Below are 25,740 nucleotides of genomic sequence, written 5' to 3'. Positions count from 1 at the left end.
CCAATCGTTTTCTCCTATTTCTCTCTCCATTCACTGCCCCCACACACACTTCCCCTGTGCTCTGGGGGACTTGTCCCTTCCCAGTTCTGGGAGGGACTTTATATGAATCTCTTAGAATATACCATGTATCCTAGTTCCTCTGGTAGTGTGAATTATAGGCTGGTGATCCTTTGATCTAGGTCTAAAATCCATATATGAGTGAGTACATACTATGTTCCTCTTTTTGTGACTGGCTTACCTCATTCAGGATGGTTTCTTCAACTGCCAACCACTTTCCTGCAAATTTCAAGATACCATAATTTTTTTGGGCAGAGTAGTATTCCATTGTGTAGATGTGCCACATCTTCATTATCCATTCTTCAATTGAGGGGCATCTAGGTAGCTTTCAGGTTCTTGCTATTACAAATAATGCTGCTATGAACATAGTTGAACAGATGTCTTTGTTGCATGGATGTGGATCCTTTGGGTATATGCCTAAGAGGGGGATTGCTAGATCCTGTGGTAAACTAATTCCCATTTTCCTGAGGAACCGCCATACTGATCTCCAAAATGGTTGTATGAGTTTGCACTCCCACCAGCTGTGGAGTGTTCCGCTTTCTCCACATCCTCTCCAGCGTGAGTCTTCATTGATGTTTCTAATTTTAGCCATTCTGGAAGGAGTAAGATGGTATCTCAAATTTGTTTTGATTTGAATTTCCATGATAGCTAAGGATGTTGAGCACTTTGTTAAGTGTCTTTCAGCCTTTTTTGTTTCCTCTATTAAGAATTCTCTTTTCACTTCTGTACCCCATTTTTAATGCGGTTATTTGGTGTTTTGGTGACTAGTTTCTTGAGTGCTTTTTATATTTTGGAGATCACCCCTCTGTCAGATATTGGAATGGTGAAAATCTTTTCCCAGTCTTTGGGCTGCCATTTGGTCTTGTCCATTTGCCTTAGAGAAACTCCTAAGTTTGAAGAAGTCCGGGTTATTAATTGTTGCTCTCAGTGTCTGTGCCCCTGGAGTTATGTTTAGGAAGCAGTTTCCTATACCAATTTGTTCTGGGGTACCTCCTACCTTCTCTTCTAAGGGGTTCAATGTGGCTGGATTGATATTGAGGTCTTTGACCCATTTGGACTTGAGTTTTGTGCATGGCGACAGACATGGTTCTATCTGCAGTCTTCTACACACCCTCATCCAATTTTGCTAGCACCATTTGTTGAAGATGCAGTCCTTGCCCCATTGTATAATTGTAGCTGTTTTGTCGAAAATCAGGTGTTCATAGGTGCGAGGATTAATATCAGGATTTTCGATTCGATTCCATTTGTCTACCTGTCAATTTTTATGCCAATTCCAGGCTGTTTTCAGAACTATAGCTCTGTAGTAGAGCTTAAAGTCAGGAATGGTGATGCCTCCTGAAGTTCTTTTATTGCATAGGGTTGTTTTTGCTATCCTAGGTCTTTTGTTTTTCTATATAAAGTTGATTATTATCCTTTCAAGGTCAGTAAAGAATTGTGGTGGGATCTTAATGAGGATTTTATTGAATCTGTAGATTGCTTTTGGTAAGATTGCCATTTTTACTATGTTTATCCTACCTATCCAAGAGCATAGGGGATCTTTCCATTTTCTGGTATCTTCTTTAGTTTCTTTCTTTAGAGGCACAAAGTTCTTATTATATAGGTCTTTTACTTGTTTGGTAGGTGTTACACCAAGATAGTTTATGTTACTTGTGGCTGTTGTAAAGGGTGGTGTTTCTCTAATTTCTTTCTCTGTCACTTTGTCATCTGAAAAAAAGTAGGGCTATTGATCTTTTTGAGTTTATCGTGTATACTGCTAGATTGCTGAAGGTGTTTATCAGCTGTAGGAGTTCCCTGGTAGAGTTTATTGGGTCGCTTATGTAAACTATCGTATCATCTGCGAATAGAGACACTTTGACTTCTTCCTTTCCAATTTGATCCCCTTGATCTCCTTTTGTTGTCTTATAGGTTTAGCTAGAACTTCAAGTATGATATTGAAGAGATATGGATTGAGAGGGCAGCCTTGTCTTGTTCCTGATTTTAGAGGAATTGGCTTAAGTTTCTCTCCTTTCAGTTTGATGTTGGCAGTTGGTTTGCTGTGTATTGCTCTTATTATATTTAGGTTTGTTCCTGTTATCCCTGACCTCGCATGAAAGGGTTTTGAATTTTGTCGAACGCTTTTTCAGCATCTAGGGAGATAACCATATGGTTTTTCTTTTTCAGTTTGCTTATATGGTGGAGCATGTTGATAGATATTTGTATGTTAAACCATCCCTACAGTCCAGGGATGAAGCCTACTTGGTCATGGTGGATGATTTCTCTGATGTATTCTTGAATTCGGTTTGCCAGTATTTTATTGAGTATTTTTGCATCAATGTTCATCAGGGATATTAGTCTGTAATTTTCTCTCTTAGTTGTGTCTTTGTTAGGCTTGGGTATCAAGGTTATTGTGGCCTCATAAAAAAAGTTTTGCAATGAACCTTCTGTTTCTATTTTATGGAACAGTTTGAGGAGTAGTTGTAGTATTTCTTCCTTGAATGTCTGGTAGAATTCTACACTGAATCCATCTGGCCTTGGACGTTTTTGGTTCGAAGGCTTTTGATGACTGCTTCTATTTCATTGTGGGTTATAGGTGTATTTAAGTTGTTTGTCTGTTCTTGCTTTAATTTTGTAAGTGATAGTTATCCAGATACTTGTCCATTTCCTTTGAATTTTCAATTTTTGTGGAATACAGATTTTCACAGAATGATCTGAAAATTGTCTGGTTTTCCTCTGTGTCCATTGTTATGTTCCCCTTTTCATTTCTGATTTTGTTAATTTGTATGTTCTCTCTCTGCTTTTTCGTTAATTTTGATAAAGGTTATTCTATCTTAAAAACCAACTCTTCCTTGCATTGATTTTTTTGTATTGTTTTCCTGGTTTCTATTTTGTTGATTTCAGCCCTCAAGTTGATTATTTTCTGGTGTCTACTCCTACAGGGTAAGTTTGCTTCTCTCTGTTTTAAGGTTTTCAGTTGGGCTGTTAATTCTCTTATGTGACTATCCTCTGTTTTCTTCATATGGGCACTTAGTGCAATGAACTTCCCCCGTAGCACTTCTTTCAAGGTGTCCCATAACTTCGAGTATGTGGTTTCCTCATTCTCACTGAATATTAGAAAGTCCTAAATTTCTTTCATTATTTCTTCTTTGGCCCAGGAGTGGTGCAATGACACATTGTTCAGTTTCCATGAGTTTGCAGGTTTTCTGCTGTTTGTGTTGTTGTTGCATTCCAATTGTTAAGCATGGTGGTCTGATAAGGTACAGGGGACTATTCCTATTCTTTTGTATCTGTTGAGGTTTGTTATGCCACCTAGTATGTTGTTGATTTTAGAGAAGGTTACCTGTGGAGCAGAGAAAAAGGTATATTCTTTTGTGTTTGGATGGAATGTTCTATAGATGGCCGTTAACCCTAGTTGAGAAATAACTGCAGTTAGTTGTGTTTTTTCTTTGTTGAGTTTCGTTTTGTGGTCCTGTTGAGAGTGGTGTATTGAAGTCTCCCACTATAAGTTTGTGAAATTTTATGTGAGCTTTGAGATTTAGTAACGTTTCTTTTACGAATGTGGGTGCCTTTGTGTTAGGGGCATAGATGTTCAGAACTGAGACTTTGTGTTGATGGATTTCTTCTGTGATGAATACAAAATGAATGTATTCATCTCTTTTGATTAATTTTGGTCTGAAGTCTAACTTGTTAGATATTAGGATATCCATGCCTGCATGATTCTTGGTTCCATTTGATTGGAAAATCTTTTCCCAACCCTTTACCCTGAGGTAATTTCTATCTTTGAAGCTTAGATGTGTTTCTTGTATGCAGCAGAAGGATGGATTCTGTCTTTGTATCCATTCTGTTAGCCTGTGTCTTTTTATAGGTGAGTTAAGACCATTAATGTTGAGAATGAGTAAAGACCATTGATTGTTGATGCTTGTTTGTTTTATGTTTGTTTTTGGCAGTGGTATTGTGAATATATTTGTTCTGTTTTACCTTTGGCTTCTGGTGTAGTTAGATTATCTGTTGCCTACATTTTTGTGGGCACAGTTACCTTCCTTAGGTTGGAGTTTTCCTTCCAATACTTTCTGTAGGGCTGGATTTGTAGATGCGTTTTGGGAAAATATGGTTTTGAAATTAAATATCTTGTTTTTCCATCTATAGTGATTGAGAATTTTGCTGGATATAGTAGCCTGGGCTGGTATCTGTGGTCTCTCAATACTTGTAGAACATCTATCCGGGACCTTCTGGCCTTGAGGGTTTCCATGGAGAAGTCAGGTGTAATTTTGATAGGTCTGTCTGCCTTTATATGTTACCTGCCCTTTTTCCTTCACTACTCTTAATATTCTTTCTTTATTCTGTATGCTAGTTGTTTGGATTATTATATGTCGAGGGGTCTTTTTAATTTGGTCCAGCCTATTTGGTGTTCTGTATGTTTCTTGTACTTTCATGGGCATGTCCTTCTTCAGATTGGGAAAGTTGTCCTCGATGGTTTTGTGGAATATGTTTTCAGCACCTTTCAGCTGGGCTTCCTCACCTTCTTCTGTACCTATTATTCTTAGGTTTGGCCTTTACATGGTGTCCCACATTTCCTGGATGTTTTCTGTTAAGGATTTTTTGGATTTATGATTTTCTTTGGTCAATGAAACAATTTCTTCTAGTTTATCTTCTGTGCCTGAGATTCTCTCTTCTATCTCTTCAATTCTGTTGGTTATGCTTGCTTCTGTAGTTCCCATTTTTTTGCCCAGTTTTTCTGTTTCCAGCTTTCCTTTGGTTTGTGTTGCCTTTATTTTCTCTATTTCAGTTTTCTAGTCTTGAACTGTTTCCTTAACCTGCTTAATTGTTTTTTCTTGGCTTCCTGTACTTTCTTTACTTTCCTGAAGGAATTTGCTCATTTCTTCCACTTTTTTGTTTGTTTTTACCTCCATTTCTTTAAGAGATTTTCTCATATCTTCTTTGAGGGCCTCTATCATTTTTATGATGGTAATTTTTAAGTCGTTCACTTCTGCTTCCTCTGCTTTATTGTTGTGTTCCGTTCTAGTTGGTGTAGATTCCCTAGATTCTGGTGATATCATGCTTGTCCTTCTATTGTTAGGCATTTTCTTGTATTGCCACCTTCCCATATCTTATTCCAGTAGTTGTTGGTGGGGTCTCCCCCTCTTTCCATGGTACTTCTCTTTTTACCTTATGTACATCAGAGATTCAATATCTGTAGCTCTGTCTGGCCCAATATCTGTAGCTCTTTAGGTGGTCTCTCTGCAGACAGAGACCCAGGGATGTTGTCAGGGATGAGGATCCAGTAGAAGATGCCTGTGGTCCCTCCAGAGATAGTCGGGTCTCTGGGAGGGGCCTGGGATTCCAGCAGAAGACTGGAGGTCGGGTCCATGACCAAGCCAGTGGAAATTATGTGTGGTCCTGTGTGGATAATCAGGTTTCCTTTGTTCAGAGTTGCTCCTAGAAGTCCCTGAATTAGAGTGGACTGTTGCTCTACCCTCTGCCTCAGTTCTCTATCAGAGCAGAGGAACAGTAGGCATGGTAGGGCACAGGGTAGAGGAGGCAGGCTCGTGGTGGGGATGGGTGGGGGTGTATCAGTGCTCCAAGGATGCTCTTGATGGTGACAGGACATAGGACCTGCGGGATCAGGTGCCAACCCACGGAGTCGGAGGTGGGGGGAGGTTGTAGGGGAAAGGCCGCTCCATTTGGGCCCAGACTCACCTCTAGCCAATGGCTGGCAGAATAGGACAAAGGCTGAGCTGATACTTGGGAAGTTTCTGCATGATATTCAGATTTCTCTGGAAACTGGCACTCTCCAGCTGAGGCCTCTTTCTTTAGCAGAGGCCCTGCTTTGGGGGTCAAGGATCTTGCTGGCAGGAACTCAGAGTGGACCAATTTCATGTATATTTGAAATGTCATTTTAATACTCAAAACAAAAGAGGCCATTTTATGAAAGCAAAAAGTGCCTATATATATTATATTAGGTTTAAATCTATGCATGTATATATGTCTCCTGGGTAAGTTTCTGTAGATAACTCTGAATATATATGTGTAAAATTTTGCATATAATATCAAATATTGATGTTAAAAGTTATGTATTCGTTATTAATATAAAAAGTCTAATATAGGTTGTTGTTTTCCATGTTAGAAAAGCTTTCATTTTAAATCAACTGAACATAAATATATTTTTAGTTAGAAATACACTTCGTTATTAAACGCACATCAATTTATAAATAGGGACAGATAAAATACATGCCATGAAATGACTTCTAAAGGAGTATGAAAATATTAAATCTGCAATTGGAAATATGAAATTTTATTTTTATGACTATTAAATAGTACCTTTCTATAAAAATTTGTCACTTTCGATCAGTTATTTTATGGTTTACATTGAATAGATCTAAGGGAGGTGGATATTTTTCCAAATATGGTTTGGAGCTGCCAAAGGGGATAAACTTGATTCAAACTTTTCAGCTAATAGTAGACTGAGTAATGCTGATTGTTCCTGTATTGGTAGTGAAGTATGACCACTACTCAAAAGTTTTAAAATATAATGTTCAACCAAGAAAGAAACATTCCTGTTTGATGTCCTCCACTTTGCCACTTGACTTTGTTCATGTCTGTCTAGACACCTAGTGATTCCTTTGTTCAGCTAGGATCTGTCTATGTCTTTCTTCAGAAAGGGAACTTGTCATTACAGTTTTTCTTTCTGGACCTGCTGCCTGATATCTGCTCCTGCCAAATCCAGAATTTAACATCTTATGATGTCTTCCTACCTTCTTGATTCTCTGTCTCTCCTTTTCTGTCTCCCCTACTCCTTTTCTGTTATTGTTGTCTCTTCCTGTCTCCATCTCTCTCTTGCTTTCTCACTCTCTCTCTCTATCTATCTTTAAAGCAAGAGAGAAAGAGCCACGTTAGAGTGTTTCCCCAGAATACTGTGCCTAAAACACCATTTGACTTATCAAACTGTCAGATCTCTTTACACATTGTTTTGCTCTTTGTCAAACCAATTTTAGTCAATTTCTGTTGACAATTTTTCTCTGTCTTTGTGAAGACAAACATGGCCACAAACAAAAATAATGTAACAGGCAGCTGACTTCAGTACTAGAGATTTTAGTAATAAAGATTAAAATAATGTGGCAACAGTAATCAGGGCAGGTGCAAAGGGAATTAAAAGTAATACATTTCAATTACAACATTAATGCTTATTTATTAACACTGCTAAAGGACTGGTTTTCTCTCAACACTAAAAGAAAGTGATTTTGTTTAGAGTGGTTGCTGTGGCAATGTCAACCAGTGGGATTTGATTACTTTCTTTTTCTCCTCCAGCACTGTGTACCTTTCCAGAAACTTCTTTCTTTCTTTCTTTCTTTCTTTCTTTCTTTCTTTCTTTCTTCCATCTTTCCTTACTTTCTTTCTCTTTTCTTTGTAAAAAAGTCTTATTTTACATAGCAATCTCAGCTCCCTCTCCCACCAGTCCTCCACCGTCTCCTCATCCACTTCCTCCCCACACACTCCTTAGAGGATGAGGTTTCTGTAGGGAAACATCAAAATGTGTCACATATTTTGAGGCAGCAACAAGGCCCTATCCCTGTTTCTAGGCTGAACAAGGTATTCATAAATAAAGAATGGGCTTCAAAAGGTTAGTTCATGCACTAGGGATAAATTACTGATTCAGCTACTAGTGTCCCCATAAATTGCTCAAGGACCCCAACTGTCACCCACATTCAGAGAGACCCCTTTAGTCTCATGAGTCTGGAGTCAGTGGGCTCCCACTTGTTTGGGTCAGGTATTTCTGCTGGTTTCCACATTGTGGTATTGACCCCTTCACTCATATTATCCATCCACCATCTCTGCACCTGGACTTCAGGATTTCTTCCCAGTGCTTAGCTGTGGATCTCTGCATCTATTTCCATTAGTTACTAGATAAGGGCATCTGAAGATAAACACAGTATGTACTCATTCATAGGTGGGTATTAGACATAAAACAAAGGAAAACCAGCCCACAATATATAATCCCAGAGAACCCAAGAAGAAGGAGGGATATTCATGGACCCTGACCTCCCATGAAAGGGAAATAGACAAGATCTTTTGAGTAAATTGGGAGCATGGAGGGAGGAGGGAGGATGGTAGCAAATTGGAGAGGGAGTAAAGAGCTCAGAAGAGGTGGTGGGTGAAGAACACTAGGGATCAGAATGGTCTACTTGGGAGAAAGACACAGAGGGTGAAGAAGGAAAGGTACCTTGATAGAATGAACCATTATGGGGGCTATCTAGAAACCTGGCACTAAAGAAGTTCCCAGAAATCCACAAGGCTGATCCCAGCTAAGAACCAGCTAAGAATCTAAGCAACAGTGTAGAGATAGTGTAGAGGGTTCCCTTTCTTTCTTTCTTTCTTTTTTTTTTTTTTTTTTTTTTTTTTTTTTTTGTGACAGGGTTTCTCTGTATTGCTTTGGAGTCTGTCCTGGAACTAGCTCTGTAGACCAGGCTGGCTTTTTTTTGACAGAGATCCACCTGCCTCTGCCTGCCTAAAGCTAGGATTAAAGGCATGCACCACTGGGGTGGAGAGGATACCTTAACAGCCCTTCCCCTGTAATCAAAAACCTCTTTCAACAGGATGTGAAACTTCATGATGTTTATACGATCAATACCTGCTAAAGGGAAATCATTTCTTTGTTAGACTCCATTATTTCTTTTGAGAAGTTACAGAGTGATAACTTTTGAAATTATCTTGTATATGCTAATCTAGCTGGACTGATATATCCTATGGCTTGTCTTAGATACATATTAGTTTATTAACCTTTTATTTGTTTTATAGGAATATGAAATCTGGATCTCATATGGCAAATGTTTTACTCACTGAGTTGTCTTCTTAGCACTACTGTTATTTGCAGTGTGTGTTGCGTGTGTGTGTGTTGTATGTGTGTGTATGTTTGTATGTGTATGTTGGTGTGTGTGTGTGTGTGTGTGTATGTTTTGTGAATGAATGTTTGTATATGTTTGATGTTTGTATATGTGTGTATGTGTGTGAGGTGATTATGTGTAGGTGTGTATTTGTGTATGTATATTTTTATATGTATGTGTGTGTATTTTTGTGTGTGTATGTGTTTGTGTAAATGTGTGTTTGTGTGAGTGTATGTGTGTGTGTGTGTGTGTGTGTGTGTGTGTGTGTGTATGTGGCCATGGTATATTTGTATGTATATGTGTGTTTGAAGGCCATTGACTATGCACTAGTTTGAAAAACCAGTTTCACTTTCAATATCTTCTGTTTTCATGTATCAACTTATTTCCTGAGACAGTGTCTCTCACAGAAGTCATAGCTAGACTGTGTTATTAACCAGGCTGGTCAATAACCTTGGGATCTGCCTGTCTCTTCTTCTTTTAGACCTTGGATTCTAAGCAGGCATCCTAGCAAGTATCTGCCTATTATGTGGGCTATAGGTGCTTTCGTGTTAAACATTTAATTCACTGAGACATCTCCTCATGTTTAATATGTTATTATTTCTAGGATTTTACACACAGATGCCAGGACAGCAGATTATCTTATTATATCATTACATCTTATTTCTTTTCCTTCCTCCAACCCTCCCATATATCTTTCAAATTCATGTTTGTTTTCATTAATTGTTATTATATACATAAATATGTAAATAATATATAAAAATAACTAGATGAATATTTATATATATATATATATATATATATATATATATATGTACATCTTTTCAGTCCATACTTGTATACATATTTTCAGTACTATGAATGTGGTAGCTCTTCCTCTTATTTCTGAACATGATCAGTAATAAATTTCCCATGCTATGCTTCATGGCCATACATTCATAAATATACTTGGTGAGTTAAAGAAATAATTATAAAAAGATGACATGAAGAATATTGAGAGCTATAACAGTGGTGTGGTAGAGTCCTGAGAAAGTTGAAATGGGAGTGAGCGGTGAATATGACCAAACATCATTATATACAAGTATTAATATTAACTAATATATACAGGTATTAATATTAATGACTTATTATAAAATAAATTGTAAAATAATAAGAATTGAAAAATAATGTAGTATCTTCATTTTATAAGAGAGAAAAATGGTGATTTAGACTGAAAAATGAAGAAGGGATTTCCGTAGTTTACTAAAATGGCAGTGTCATTTAGACTGAATTTTAATGAACATGATTCACTATGGAGGCAAACAATATCACCCACAACCCAGTTCTGCTAGGAGTCTGTGTGCATAACCCAGAAGTGACACTTCTTGTTCAGACCCTCTGGAAATGTTGAGAATAAACCACTGGGGAGAACATTCTAATTATCACAGACAGCCCTAGGCACCTCAATATTCTAAATAGTCTGTCCATGTAGTGCTAACAACTCAAGTCTGTATTATGCTCACTCTCTGAACTATCTTCATCCACTACCTGTCTCTATAATCATCAACTTGTGCCAATGTTTCCTCACAGACAAGATGTCATTAGCAATATGTGCACATGTTTCTGAGGACATGTCATTACAATTGTCCTGTTTGACATCTGCTGGGTCTTGAGGACATAGACTACTTGGCTTCACTCTCTGTATTACCTTACACTTTGCTAGCAAAGAAGGTTGTGGTCAAAGATTGTAGATTGTATTTTGTTATTTGTTTTTTTCTTCAAACTGCATCTAAATTATAACTTGCTATGTGGTTTTAAAGTCTCTCTGTCACTGTGCACTTTGATTCTTCCCTTCACGGTTTTCTGTTAACAGGGTGGCATGTACCTGGAATACAGCCTCTGGAATGCAAATGTTTTCTGGCTGAATTATGCATAATCAGGAGCTTTGCCAATGACTTCACTGAAAGGCAGCATGAGGTATTGGCAGGCCTGAATGTTCAACCTCCAACATTTTCTTTCCTTGCCTAAAACTGTATGCTAGTCTCTGGCATTGCCCCTCTGGCTTGGAACAGACACCAATGCTAGTCATGTCACTCTCACAGAAACATCTTTAGTCCTTGCTTCCCAGAGTTGATCCAGATAACCTTGGCTTCTATATCATTAGCAATGTGTCATGGTGTGCCCTTCATGGGAAAGCTTCGTTTTGATCCAAAAAGTGACTTATCCAAATATATCTCGAACTAATATGGGCCTGAATAGCCTCTGAATTCTGCATTTGCTTTTCAGAGTTTAGTTTTGTTGAAATATACCATATACATTTAAAACTTTTGGCTATTGTACTCCCCTCTTTAGTTATTTGCTAGCATCAATTGCTTGGTACCTTTTCAAGCAATATTTCATATAAAATAAAACTCTACAAGGCAAAACATGTATCCAAATGTACAATTTTCTATTATATATTCATATACTCATAATAGCTTATATATTTGATTGTGAAAGAGGAAGATATTGTAATATACAAAGGTAGAGAGTCAGAAGTAGAAACTGAGAATAATATAAAGAAATATTTTGCCTTATGGCAAATGTAATATGATTATTTTTCAAAACTATAAAGTATAGGAGAATTGTGGATTTTTAACAGTATATTATAAACTTAGACTTGAAATATAAAGGGGGGGAAAGATAAGAAACATTATGGATTAGAGGGATGTCTGCCCAAGCCAAAGATTTTGATAGCGTTCACCAACCTATAAATAATTCTTCCCTCAGACAAAATTAAGGAAGTAAATTTTTCTGGAAGATTTTATAGTAAGTACTTAAAGTATTTGTAGTATAAAATTAGTTCATAATGCTCTTACAATATCAAAATAGATGCCATTGTCATGCTGAAGTTATAGTGATATGGGATTCTTTCACTAATATTTTAGCTATAACTCACAATATTTAACTGCATATATAATCATATGATATCTATATTTCATTTGAATAATAAGGGGTTGAAATACAATTAATGTAGAAACTTTGGTTATTGGTGAGAGAGAAATCTTTGTTTTATTCACCCAGAGTTAGCCTTTTAATGGGAATTCTGTGTCAAAATTAAGCATACATGAACCTTAAAGAGTTAATGTAAACAAAGCAACAAACAGCACAGTGCTGGCAATGACAGCAAGCATAAACTTTATTGAATGCATGTTTGTGTCATTTGTTTTAATCATCTCTTTTACAAATTTTACTCAATTTCTACTTCAAGAAGTCCATGTAAGCATAATATTGTGGCGATAAATTATGAAGTTTGGAAATTGCCACAGTTTCTAACTCCAGAATAGAAAGGCAGAAAATGCATTTAGTGGAGAGAAAGTTAAACAAAGAAGTTTCTCTTTCAAAACATAGGCAAAATTCAAATGCACAACTGTTGAGAAACAGTCCTGAGTTATCAAAAAATGAGATGAATAGAGAAGAAAAAGCTCTATCAAGAACACTTGGAAGTGATATTCCTTTATTTAATTTTTTTTGTAAGAAATTCTACACAATTGGCAATTAGCAACTCTTGTTTATTGTGCAACTGCAACTCTATTTTAGTCTTGTTTGGAAGAAAGCCCAGAGCTGAAATTGCATAGATAAGAGCTTTAAAAGAAGAGTAAGGTATTTTGATAACACCAAAAAAGTGCATGTTATGCTTCAAGTGCCTGGGTTAAATGGCTTTTTATTTGAAGAGCTTATGAAAACAAAAATAAATGTTCCGAATAGTAACAGCCAGAGGGCAGATGGCGGGCAATGTCTTAGAGAGAGAAGTGACTGAATCAAAAAAAAAAAAAAGTCTTTACGATATTTTCATATTGAAATGGAGTATTATTCTTTTAGAAGTTAAAATAAATGTTTCCAAAGATAGTAACAACACATAATATAAGTAACATTTGGATTGCAGAGAATTCAGTATATAAAGCAAAGGATTAAACTGCAGAGTGTGTATGTTAGTGCTGGTTTTAGTCTGCTGGGATTTTTCTGCTCAATCTATTTGAATCAGACAATAAGTTCATATCAGATATAACTTTTTGATTCAGAGCTTCAAAATATATCACCTTCATGTATTTTATTAGTCACCAATAGTTCCTACTTTATGCTTCATAATTTTTCTTTTTAAATTTTTATTTACTTTTATATATTTTTTATTATTTAATATTTTTTTGTTATTTTACAGATCAATCCCTGTTCCCTGTCCATAGCGTTCCCACATGACCTTCTCCAGCCTCCCATCCCATGCTCCATTCACTCCCCAGGGAGGGTAAGACATTCAATGTGGGATCATCAAAATCTGTCAAGTCATTTGAGGTATGTACTAGGCCCTCCCCCATGTATCTAGGCTAAAAGAATAACCCTTAATGGGAAATGGGCTCCCAAAGTCTATTCATGAACTAGGATGCATCCTAGTTCCACTGCCAGAGGTCCCATAGACTGCCCAGTCCTCCTAGCTGACAGCCATATTCAGGGAGCCTGGTTTGGTCCTGTGATGGTTCCACAGTTGTCAGACTGTGGTCCATGAGTTCCAAATTGCTCAGGTCAGCTGTTTCTGTTGGTTCTACCAGCAAGGTCTTGACCCCTTTGTTCATCACCCTGTCCTCTCTGAAATTGGTTTCCAGGAGTTTGGCTCAGAACTTTCCCAGGGATCTCAGCTTCTGCTTCCATCAACTGCTGGATGAAGGCTCTAGGATGGCAATTACGATAGTCATCATTCTCATTTAGGGGAAGGGCATTTAAGGTAGCCTCTCCACTATTGCTTAGATTCCTAGTTGGGGGTCTCTTTGTGGATATCTGAACAATTCTCTAGTACCAGATTTCTCTTTAAACATATACTGGCTCCCTCTATTATTGTGTCTCTTTTCTTGCTCTCCTCTATTCATCCCCACACTTAATCTTCTTTATTCCTCAAGCTCTCCACCCCCTCCTCTTCTCCCCTCCTCTTTCTCCTACGTCCCTCCTCTTCCTCTTATGCTCCAAATTTGTTCAGGGTCTCTTGTCCTTTTCCCCTTTAGCAGGGGAAAGTGTATGTCTCCTTACTCTTATCCTTGTTACCTAGATTCTCGGGAGGTGTAGATTGTATCCTAAACCTTTGAATTATGTCTACCATCCTTACATGGGTGAGTACATACCATATTTGTGTTTCTATGGCAGGGTTACCTCAGTTAGGATGTTTACATCTAGTTCCATCCATTTGCCTGTGAATTTCAAGATTCCATTGTTTTTTTTTTTTTTTTTTAAACCTCAGAGTAGTATTCCATTGTGTAAATATATCACATTTTCTGTATCCGTTCTTTTGTTGCATAGCAGATAGGGTGTATCCAGGTTCTGGCTATTAAAAACAATGCTGGTATGAGATCCACCTAGCCCACCAGGACCATCCTGAGTCCCTGCCTGCCAGATCTTTGACCCCCAACACCAGGCCTCTGTTAGAGGTGAGTCTGGGAACAGTTTGGGTTAAATCTCCCCCATACCCTTCTCTAGAAAATCCCTGGTGCTCTGATACACCCCCCCCCCATGAAGAGCCTCACTTCCCTCCACCTAGTGCCATACCCTGCCCAATGTCCCACCGCTCTGCTTGAGATCTGGGACAGAGGGCTGATCCAATAATATTGCCACCTCCAGGGAACTTCCTGGAGCTTCTCTGAGCATACTAGACCTGCATATCCATGAGGGACCACCCTGAAAATCCACCTGCCTGTTCTCTGGGCCCCACCTCTTGTCCTCTGCTGAAGTTCCAGGCACCTCCCAGAGATCTGCCTATCTCAGGGGGACCATCCTGAGTCCCTGCCTCCTGGATCTTTGACCCTCTTTGCTTGGACTCTGCAAGAGCCTGATCTTTGACCCCATTGTCAGGCCCCTGCCTGAGGAGAGATCTCCTAGAGAACTTGGACTACCCAGAGCTACAGACATCCAACTTCTGAACCACCTAAGCCCACTAGAGGAGTACCATAGAGAGAGAGAGAGAGAGAGAGAGAGAGAGAGAGAGAGAGAGAGAGAGAGAGAGACCCCACCTGCACCTACTGGAAGAAGCTATGGAAAGACAGCAATACAAGAAAACACCTAACAATAGAAAGACAAGCATGACATCACCAGAATCTAGGGACTCTACACCACTAGACCTGAACACATGAAAGCAGATGAAGCAGAAGAGAAAAACTTAAAAGATATCATCATAAAAATGATAGAGGCCCTCAAAGATGATGTGAGAAAACCCCTTAAAGAAATGGAAGAAAAAGCAAACAAAAAATTAACAAATGTCTTAAAGAAAGTGAAGAAAGCCAATAAAAAACAATTAAACAGGTGAAAGAAACTGTTAAAGACTTGAAAACTGAAATAGAGACAATAAAGAAAACACAAACTGAAGGAATGCAGAAAATAGAAATATCGGGAAGTACAGACACAAGCATAACCAACAGAATACAAGAGATGGAAGAGAGAATCTTAGGCGCTGAAGATATTCTAGAGGAAATACAGCTAACATACAGAATAAACAAAGAATATTAAGAACAGTGAAGAAAAAAGGCCAGGTAATATACAAAGGAAACCTATCAAAATTACACCTGACTTCTCCATGGAAACTCTCAAGACCAGAAGTTCCTGGTGAGATGTTCTATAAGTACTAAGATTCCAAGGATGCCAGTCCAGGCTACTATATCCAGCAAAACTTTCAATCACTATAGACAGAAAACAAAAACAAAAATACCCAAGATATTTAATGACAAAGCTAGCTTTTCCCAATACGTATCTACAAATCCATCTCTACAGAAAGTTCTAGAAGGAAAACTCCAACCAGAAGAAGTTAACTACGTTCATAAAGACATAGGCAATAGATAATCCCACTTCATCAGAACCCAAAGGTAAAACAGGGCAAATATTAACAAAACCACCGCAAAACAAATCTAAAACAAGCATTAACAATCAATTGTCTTTACTTTCCCTCAACATGAATGGTCTTAAAATGCCTATAAAAAGATTCAGACTAACAGATTGGACATGAAGACAGAATCATCCTTCTGCTGCACACAAGAAACACATCTAGCTTCAAAAAAAGACATTACCTCAGGGTAAAGGGTTGGGAAAAGATCTTCCAATCAAATGGAACCAAGAAGCAAGCAGATGTGGCTATCCTAATATGTCACAGTTTCAAACAAAAATCAATCAAAAGAGATGAAGATTGTTATTTCATATTCAGCACAGGAGAAATCCATGAGTACAAGTCTCAATTTTGAACATCTATGCCCCAAATATAAGGGTACCCACATTTGTAAAAGAAATGCTACTGAAACTTAAATCTCACATAAAACCTCACACACTTATAGTGGGAAACTTCAACACCAACTCTCGCCACTAGATAGGACCACAACTCAGAGACTTAACAAAGAAAGAAAAAGAACAGAAGTTATGTCTCAATGGGGTTTCACAGACATCTATAGAATTCTATCCAAACACAAAAGAATATACCTTCTTCTCTCCTCCACATGGAACCTTCTCTAAAATCTACCACATACTAGGCGACATAACAAACCTCAACAGATACAAAAAAAAAAAAAAAAAAAAAAATTGCAATATTCCACTGTATCTTATCAGACCTCCATGCTGTAAAATTGGAATTCAACAACAAAACAAGTAGCGGAAACCTTACTAACTCATGGAAACTGAACAATGTACAATTGCACCATACCTGTGTCAAAGAAGCAATAAAGGGAATTATTAAGGACTTCCTAAAGTTCAATAAGAATGAGGACACAACATACCCAAATTTATGTGACACCATGAAAGCAGTGCTAATAGGGAAATTCATTTCACTAAGTGCTCATATGAAGAAAACAGAGGTTAGTCACATTAGAGTATTAACAGCAAAACTGAAAGCCTTAGAACAAAAAGAAGCAAACTCACCCCAGAGGAGTAGATGACAGGAAATAATCAATTTGAGGGCTCAACACAATAAAGTAGAAACCAGGAAAACAATACAAAAAACTCAACGCAACAATGATATGTTTTTTCAGGAAAATCAACAAGATAGACAATCCTTTATTCAAAAAAAAAAAAAAAAAAAAAAAAAAAAAAGCAGAGAGAGAACATGCAAATTAACAAAATCAGGAATGAAAAGGGGGACATAACAATGGACACTTAGGAAATCCAGACAATTTTCAGGTCATACTTTGGAAACCTATATGCCACAAAATTTGAAAATTCAAAGGAAATAGACCCATTTTTGGATAACTATCACTTACCAAAATTAAATCAAGAACAAACAACCTAAATAGACCAATAAAACCTAATAAAATAGAAGCAGTCATCGAAAGCATTCCAACCAAAAAGAAACCCATGGCCAGAAGGCTTCAGTGCAGAATTCTTCCAGAAATGCAAGGAAGAGCTACTACCAATACTCCTCAAATTGTTCCACACAGTAGAAAAAGAAGGTTCATTACCAAACTCTTTTATGAGGCCACAATCACCTTGGTTCCCAAGCCACACAAAGACACAACTAAGAAAGAAAGAAAACTACACACCAATATCCCTCATCAACATTGATGAATAAATACTCAATATAATACTATTAAACCAAATTCAAGAATACATCAGAGAACCATCCACAATGACCAAGTAGGCTTCATCCCTGGGTTGCAGGGATGGTTTAACATAGGAAAATCTACCAACATGATCCACCACATTAAAAAAAAAAAAAAAAAAAAAAAAAAAAAAAAAAAAAAAAAGAAAAACAACATGATCATCTCCCTATATGCTGGAAAAGCCTTTGACAAAATCCAACACCCTTTCATGGTAAAGGTCTTGGAGAGATCAGGGATAACAGGAACATACCTAAACATAATAAAAGCAATATACAGTAAATCCACAGCCAACATCAAACTGAATGGAGAGAAGATTGAGGTGATTCCTCTAAAATCATGAACAAGACAAGGTCATACTCTCCATATCTCTTCAATGTTGTCCTCATAGTTCTAGCTAAAGCAATAAAACAATAAAAGGAGACACAAAATGGAAAGAAGAAAGTCAAACTTTCACTATTTGCAGATGACATCATAGTTTACATAAGCCACCCAAAAACTCTACCGGGGAACTCCTACAGTTGATAAACACCTTCAGTAAACTAGCAGGATACAAGATATACTCAAAAAAAAAAAAAAAAAAAAAAAAAAAAGAAAGAAAGAAAGGAAAAGAAAAATCAATAGCCCTACTTTATTCAGACGACAAAGGGGCTGAGAAAGAAATCAGAGAAACATCACCATTTACAATAGCCAAAAACAACATAAAGTATCTTGGATTAATGCTTACAGAACAAGTGAAAGACCTATATAATAAGAACTTTGTGTCTAAGAAAGAAATTAAAGAAGATACCAGAAAATGGAAAGACCTCCCATGCTCTAGGATAGGTAGGATCAGCATAGTAAAATGTTGCATTCCTGCCAAAGCAATCTACAGATTCAATGCATTCCCTGTTAAAATCCCAGCACAAATCTTCACTGACCTTGAAATGATATTAATCAAATTTATATGCATAAACAAAAGGCCAAAGTCAGCCAAAACAACCCTGTACAATAAAGGAACTTCAGTAGGCATCACCACCCCTGACTTTAAGCTCCACCACAGAGCTATAGTTCTGAAAACAGCATGATATTGGCCTAATATAGACAAGTAGACCACTGGAATCGAATAGAAAAATCCTGATATTAAACCACACACCTACGAACACCTGATTTTTGACAAAACAGCTAAAAGTATACAATGGGAGGAGGAAAACATCTTCAACAAATTGTCCTGGCACAACAGGATGATGGTGTGTGGAAGACTACACTTAGACTCTTGTATATCCCCATACACAAAACTCAATTCCAAATGGATAAAAGACCTCAACATAAACCCAGCCACACTGAACCTCAAAGAAGAGAAAGTGTTAGGTGCCCTTGAACAAATTGGTACATGAGAAAGCTTCCTGAACATAACTCCAGTAACATAGGCAATGAGATTGAAAGTTAATAAATGGAATCTCCTCAAACTTCTGTAAGGCAAAGGACACAGTTGACAAGACCAAACTGCAGACCACAGATTGGGAAAAAGATCTTTATCAATGCTACATCTGACAGAGGGCTGATTTCCAAAATATACAAAGAACTCAAGAAACTAGTCAACAAAACACCAAATAACACTATTTAAAAATGCAGTAAAGAACTGAATAGAGAACTCTCAGTAGAGGTAATCAAAAAGGCTGAAAGACACTTAAGAAAGTGTTCAACATCCTTAGCTATCAGGGAAATGCAAATCAAAACAACTTTGAGATACCATCTTACTCCTGCCTGAATGACTATAATTAGAAACACCAGTGACAACTTATGCTGGAGAGGATGTGGAGAAGGGGGAACACTCCTCTACTGCTGGTGGGAGTGCAAACTCATACAACCATTTTGGAGATCAGTATGCATAGTTCCTCAGGTAAATGGGAATTAGTCTACCACAGGACCCAGCAATCTCCCTCTTAGGCATGTACCTAAATGATCCACATCCATGCAGCAAAGACATGTGCTCAACTATATTCATAGCAGCATTATTTGTAATGGCAAGAACCTGGAAGCAACCTAGATGCCCCTCAACTGAAGAATGGATAGTGAAGATGTGGCACATCTACACAATGGAATACTACTCTGTGGAATAAATCAATTGTATCTTGACATTCGCAGGCTACTTGAAGAAACCATCCTGAATAAGGTAACCCAGTCACAAAAGGAGGAAGAAGGTATGTACTAACTCATATATGGATTTTAGACATAGAGCAAAGGATCACCCACTTATAATACACAGGGGCAGAGAAACTTGGATACAAGAAGGATTCTAAGAGATTCATATAAGGTTACTCATAGAAGGGGAAATTGATGAGATCTCCAGAGCACCTGGGGAGTGGGAGGGGCAGTGAGTTGAGATGTAATTAGAGAAAGTGAAAGGCAAGGGAGGAAAGCAGGAAGGACTAAGAAGATTGAGTCAGGGGAGATTAGACAAGAGAAGAGAGAGAGAGAATGGGAGAGAGTGAGGGAGAGAGAGAGAGAGAGAGAGAGAGAGAGAGAGAGAGAGACCAATAAAGTGGGAGTCATTATAAATTTGAAGCAAAAACTGAACCTAGAGAATTGTCCAGAGACCTGCAAGACTGATCCCAACTAACGACAGTGGCAAGATTACCATAAATGTCCTTCCCTGATAATGAGATGACTAACTTATCCACCATTATAGAGCCCTCATCTAATAGCTGATAGAAACAGAAGCAAACACCCACAACGAAATACTGAGCCAAATTGTAATCCAGATGCAGAGAGGGAGGAAAAAACTAGGCTGCAGAAACCCACAGAGACAGCTGACTTGAACAAGGAGGAGCTAATGGGCCCCCAGAAAGATAGCTGGGAATCCAGTAAGGGGCTGACTCAGACACCCTGAACATGGGTCTCAGATAGAAACCCTGAGGAATCTAAGACCTCAGACAGTAGAACCCGGATGTATTTCTGGTATACACAGTCTTTTGGGGGCACATCCCCCATGGAGGGATATTCCCTTAACCTAGAAATAGGAGAGAAGGCCTAGTCCCTTACTCCAAATAACTTTACAAATTGAGATGACCCCTTCTGGATGGCATCACCCTACACGTGGAGTATGGGGTGGAGAGGAGGGTGGTCGGGGGCATGAGATGTTGGGAGAGAGACAAAGAGTAAAAAAGGAAGTGAGGGAGAGAGAACTGGGATCAATATGTAAAAAAAATATAAAATATAAAAAATAAATGCTGCTATGAAGATAATTCAACAGATTTCTTTATTGTATGAATGTGTATTCTTTGGGTATTTGCTTATGGAATTGCTTTATCTTGAGGTAGACTGTTTCCCTTTTTTCCTGAGGAACCAACTCACTGATTTCCAAAGTGGCTATACAAGTTTTCACTCCCACCAACAATGCAGGAGTGTTAACCTTAGCCACATCCTCTCCAGTAAAACCTGTCATTGGTGTGTCTAATGTTAGCCGTTTTGCCAGGAGTAAGATGGTATATCAGAGTTGCCATGATTTGCCTTTCCCTGATGTCTAAAGATGTTGAGCAATTTCTTAAGTATCTTTCAGCCATTTTAGATTCCTTATTGAAAATTCTTTGTCTAGGTCTGTACCCAAATTTTTAAATGAATTATTTGGTGGTTTTGTGACCAACTTTTTGAATTCTTTGTGTATTTTGGAAATCAGCCCTCTGTCAGATATGGGGTTGGTGAATATCTTTTCCTATTCCGTGGGCTGCCAATTTTTCTTGTTGACATTGTCTTTTGCCTTATCAAAGCTTTTCAGTTTCAGGAAGTCTCATTTATTAATTGTGGATCTCAGTCTCTTTGCTACTGGCATTTTATTTTGGAAGTGTTTTCTTGTGCCAATTCCTTCAAAGGTACTTCCCAATTTCACTTTTAAGAGTTTCAGTGTGGCTGGATTTATTTTGAGGTCTTTGATCCATTTGGACTTAAATTTTGTGCATGGTGATAGATATGGGTCTATCTGCAATCTTTTGCATGCCCACATCCAGTTAAGCCAGCACCAATTTTTGAAGATTCCTTCTTTTTTCCATTGTATAATTTTAGCTTCTTTGTCAAAAATCAGGTGTTGTCATGTGTGTAGGTTAATATCAGGGTCTTCAAATTGTTTCCATTGGTCTACCTGTCTGTTTTTGTGCCAATACCAAACTGTTTTCATTACTATAGCTCTATTATAGAACCTGAACACTGGAATGGATATGCCTTCAGAAGTTTCTTTATTGTACAGTATTGTTTTGGCTTTCCTAGGTCTTTTGTTTTTCCACATAAAGTTAAGTATTATTCTTTCAAGGTCTGTGAAGAATTGTGTTGGGATTTGATGGGGATTGCATTGAATCTGTATAATGCTTTTGGAAAGATTTCCATTTTTACTGTTGATCCTACCTATCCAAGAGCATGAGAGATCTTTCCATTTTCTGGTATCTTCTTTAATTTCTTTCTTTAAGGACTAAAAGTTCTTGTCATACAGGTCTTTCACCTGGTTATTTAGAGTTACCCCAAGATATTTTATGTTAATATCTTTCTCAGCCCCTTTATTGTCTATATATAGTAGACCTACTGATTTTTTTTTTTTTAGTTAATCTTGTATGCTGCCACTTTCTGAAGGTATTTATTAGCTTTAGAAGTTCCCTGGTAGAATTCTTCCAGTCTCTTATGTAAACTATCATATTAACTGCAAATAGTAAAAGTTTTACTTTTTCCTTTTCAATTTGTGTACCTTTGAACTCCTTATTTTTTTTTTATTGTTCTAGTAAGAACTTCCAGTACAGTATTTATTGGAAAGATATGGAGAGTGGATAACCTTGTCTTTAATTAAAGCAAATTACTTCAAGATATATGATTGAGTTATAGTAATACAAAACATAGAGTACTGGCAAAAGCCAAACCAAACCAAAATAAGCAAACAAAACAAAACAAAAACAAAAACAAAAAGAAACAGACACAAATACCAATGGACTAAAATAGAAGACTCAGTCATAAGTACTCATAGCTATAGATATTTGATATTTGAGAGACAAAAGCATAAGTTGCACAAAATATACCTATATTGCTATAATATATAAATACAGACTGCTCAGTCTATATAATACTACTTATATGTATATATTAGGGGCTGAATTATTGGTTAATGATATAGAGTGATCCTTTCCCCAAAAGGCTATTTTTCCTGAAGTCAACATTCTTAGTTAACAGTAATTCTTTGTTGAAAGCTTAGGCTTACTGGGCATCTACCAACTCAAGGAATTTTTTTATGTCTACTGTTGTCGCCCTTTTTGTCTGTGTGTGTGTGTGTGTATGTGTGTGTCCATGTAGCAAAAATAATGAACAACAAATGAGGCCATGAATATGAAAAAGGGCCCAAAGTGTATGTGGGAACATTCAAACAGGGAGGTTATGGAAGAAATTGTATTATTTATCTCAAGAAATAAAAGAATTAATGCAACAAAAATACACAGGAGAAAGGATAGCATCCCAACAATACAGATGATGAAAATTTGATGCATATATCCAGAAAAATAAAATTGTATCTGTATATCTATTGTCTTTACTTATTTACTTGACAACCAAAATCCACAGAACAAAATGTTCAAGGAACAGTGTTGAATTTTATGTTTAATGCTTAATATATTTTAGTTGTTTTTTAATTAGAAAGTTGTTAATTGTCCAGATTTTGCATAAGGATAACTACTTTTCTAAATACTGCTCTAGAAAGTAAGCTGTTCCTACTCTTATGTACTCTTGAATACCTGTTTACGATTCAGATGGAAGATATTGATTAAAATTGATAGGTTTGTCAGTCAAATTGACAAGGGGTAAAGCTGTGATAGTTAATATTGATCACTAATTTGACAGCATTTAAATTAATAGGTTTTAAACTTCTGGGTATAACTGTGAGCAAGTTTACATATTAGATTATCCGAGGTGAGCAGTTATATGGAGGGGAAGCATTCCTGGGATTGGTGTCTTGACCTGAATTCAAAGGAAGAGGAGAGCTAAGCAAAAGCACAATTTGTACTTACTGACTGCTGATCTCATGTGGCATAGCCCAGCAGTATGACTTGCCTATCACGACAGGATGAACTGAGAAAGACAGAACAAGTCTTTTCATAACTTCCTGCTTTCAGATGTGGTGATGGTAGTGAGGACACTAACCAGTACATTATCACGATCCATATTGTAAACTTAATACTGCATAGACAAGCTCCAGATACACCCACGGGGGTTTGTAAACATTAAAGATAACTCTGAAAAAGTCTTGGCGGAATGGTTCTTTATAGAAACACCCATCTTCCTTGTGGGCAGTATCTTTCCCTGAATGAGGCATCCTGGACTTCACTGAATAGAGAAGGAAAGCTGAGCACCAGCATCCATGAACTCTTTGGTTTGTGCTATTGCCCTTTTTTGTCTTTTCATTTAGAAACAATCTTATTTTACATATCAATCCCAGTTCTCTCTCCCTCTCTTCCTCCCATGCCATTGACATTTAACAAGAGTTCTCTACAACTCCCATTGATGTAGCTCCCCCACCCCTCCCACCCCCAGCCTGCAATGTTACACAATAAACAGGTGAGCCAAGCAAATCCTTTTTCCCTTCAGTTGTTTAGTTATGAGTGTTTTATCTATCTAAGAAACAGGAAAAGAACTAAGATTTACAAAGATGAAGTACATGCACACTTAAAGATAAATCTGCAAGAAGGAGAAAAGCATTGAGGAAATGAAATGCACTTTTAATAGTAGGAGAGCAGATTTTCTCTAGCATATAAGGACCCACAAATACTAGATTCAAACTAACAAATGTGGACTGAAACCGGAGAATAATAAAGGAAAATACTGTTTTCTTTCTCATAAGTTAAGTATCTTGATCATGTGACAATATCATGAAAATCACAATAATATGAACATTTAAAACATATTAACACTAAATGCTAAAAATGTTAGGTCCTGGCAATTTTTATGACTTTTATAACTTCATTAAAGTTTTTTTACTTCTCATTGCACAGATACTTCACTTAAATTTATTACTGTTCATATAGTCACCCAAAATGAATTGATGTATGGAAGGTATATTATGTAAAAAAATATGTTCTATAGCAAAGAATGACTTCATAAAAATATTAACTAAGTCATATATTAATCAATAATTATGGAAGGAAAATGAAAATCCCTGAAGCCTGTCCTTTAATTGACTTTAAACATCTCTGTATCATTTCAAACCTTGCCAGTTGCAGCCCCCGAGACAGCAGGCTATCGTCCTCATTTGGGCACTACTGTAGAGCAGACCTCTTGGTGGGGCACCTGGTAAGCTGGCCTGAGGTCTTAATCATGAGAGAGCTGCCCTTACCACTCACCCTATTATGAGTTCTTAGAGGAGAGATAGCTCCCTCTTGCTCCTTGCAGGGAGGACACCAGGCCTGTGGTTATGAGAGTCTGAGAGCTGGCCCAGCACCCTTTGTCTGCCACCTGTGGAAGGCAAGGGGACTACTCTCGACCATATTAGCATTGGCAGTGCCACACTCTGTGGAACTGGCACCTTGCCTGAACAACACAGTAGAGCTAGCTACCTTGTTAGTGGGGCCCAGTAAATCAGCCCTGAAGGCATGAGTGTCCCCTTCTCCATCTCCTACGTGACAACATATGCCAGGGAAAAAGCCCCCCTCCCACTCCTTGCCTCCTGTGGCAGGTGGGAGAGTAGGCCTTAGGGTCACAAAAGCCAGCGAGTGGACCCTGCCTCTCATAAACTGCAGCACACAGGGGAGTGGACCCTGCACCTGCCCTGGGCAATAGAGTAGAGCTGGCACTGGTGATACAGGTGTTCCTAAACCATCATAAGGCAGGAAAGTGGGAGAACTGGAGGCCTCTTGCTGCTTACTGCATAGGGTGAGCTAGCTTGGGCTAGGCTAGAGATCTCACTCTGCTGGTGATGACGAAGTAGTTAGAGCTGGTGACTTGATCAAATTAACAACCATCCAGGCCCATACGAACACCACCCCTTCTATCATTTGTTGGGGCATGTAAAAGGCCGTTCTTGAAGACCCAAAGCTGCAGGATCGCCATGACAGAGGGTAACAAAAGGATATCCAAAAGGAGTCCCAGCATCGATAGTGTAGCAGAAACCGGAGGCCTCAAACCAGACCAATGATTCTGCAATGAACACTTGTAAATGAAGATGTAAGGACTAAAGGGTATACTATGTGTCTCATAGTTTCATTCTATAGCTTCCACACTGAGACTTTTCTGTTTTCTTTTTCTCTTTTAAATTTTATTATATT

This window comes from Phodopus roborovskii, unplaced genomic scaffold (genome assembly GCF_943737965.1).
Source record: "Phodopus roborovskii unplaced genomic scaffold, PHOROB, whole genome shotgun sequence".
In the NCBI taxonomy this organism is placed as follows: Eukaryota; Metazoa; Chordata; class Mammalia; order Rodentia; family Cricetidae; genus Phodopus; species Phodopus roborovskii.
This window is presented reverse-complemented; position numbering follows the sequence as displayed.